This window comes from Populus euphratica, unplaced genomic scaffold, assembly GCF_000495115.2.
Source record: "Populus euphratica unplaced genomic scaffold, PopEup_1.0 scaffold37.1, whole genome shotgun sequence".
NCBI classification, from domain to species: domain Eukaryota; kingdom Viridiplantae; phylum Streptophyta; class Magnoliopsida; order Malpighiales; family Salicaceae; genus Populus; species Populus euphratica.
The window spans coordinates 925119-926612 of NW_011499909.1; positions in this window are offsets into that span (position 1 = coordinate 925119).

Here is a 1494-nt window from a genome sequence, read left to right on the forward strand (position 1 = left end):
CAAAAAGTTAAAATAAAATAAATGAAGAATAAATTAAAATTTAGGTTAAGGGCAACATAATTGAAAGTTTAAAGATTTAATTAACCTATTGACTAGTTTAATTAATTAAATCAAGGGCTTAATTAGAGAATTAATAAGTTTGCAGACTTAATTAAACTTTGATTTAATAAATTAAATAATTCAGGGATTTAATTGAAATTAATCCAAGGGAAAAAATTAAAATTTATCGATTAAGGGACCCAATCGATACATTTCAAAACATTAGGGACCAAAGTGAAAAATAGCCTCAAGGATACAAACGGCATCATTGGAAGCTTTGTTCTTCATCCCTTTTGTTTCGTACGGAGAAACTAATTCAACAGGAAATCTGCAACAAATCATGGACCACGATCCCGTTCATGGGGTAATGGCTGTTGAGGCTCTCTGGCCTTTTAAAAGGGAGTGAGTAGCAAGAAAAAGGGGACGAGGAAAACCGAGCATAAAACGAGGACCCGAAAACCAGAGCAGGGGAAAAAAGGAGGAGGGCACCGAACAAACCAAAGGAGGGGAGGAGAACAGGAAGAAAAACTAAAAACGAGGGGTTAAAACACATAAAAAAGAACAGAGCAGAGGAAGAAGAGCAGGAAAAAAAGCCCAGAGGAAAACCAAAAACCAGAAAAGAAAAAAACCAAGAAAACACAAGCCACACACAGAAAAAACCGAGACCCAAATTCGAACTCCAGCATTGTCCTCTGTTCTTCATCAAACGGACAGAGGGGACGAGTAGGAAGATTAGACAGAAACAAAAAGGAAGACCAAGGGAAGCAAAAAAAAAAAAGGCAGGAACACCGAGAACAGAACACACAGAGAACTGAGAAAACAAGAAAAGCACAAAGGAGAACGAACGAATAGCGCAGAACCATGAAAACACAGAAAAAGAAGAAAGAGCAAGGAGTAGGAAGGAAACTTGAAGAGAGGAGCTTCGTCCGCTGATTCGTGCACAGTCTCTGCAAAGCCATGTAAGTTCTTCTCCTCGCTTTGTTAATTAAATCCTATTTGTAGCAGTGCAAGGTAAGCCAGGTAAGTTCTTATCCTCGCTTTATTAATTAAGTCCCATTTGTAACAGAGCAAGGTAATACAATTACCTTGATACTATTGCAAGCATGCGTGAATAACTCACACATGCCTGTAATAATGCCTAGCCGGGTCACTGGCTTAGGCCAGTGACCAGGCCGGGTTGGTTGGGCCTAGCCCAGTCCATTTGGGCTAGGCCCAGCCCAAAAAAATAAAATATAAATATAAAAAATAAAAAATAAAAAGTACAAAGTACAAAAATAAAATTATAAAAAGTATAAAAAATAAAAAATATGTATGCATGAATAAAAATAATGTAAATTTATTGGTTTATTCACTGACGCCAGAGTCAAGAATAAAAATACCAGTTCAAATTTGTATTATTTTTATTCGTTGTATTTTATTTTATTTAGCTAGAAAAATAAAAAAAATATGTGCATG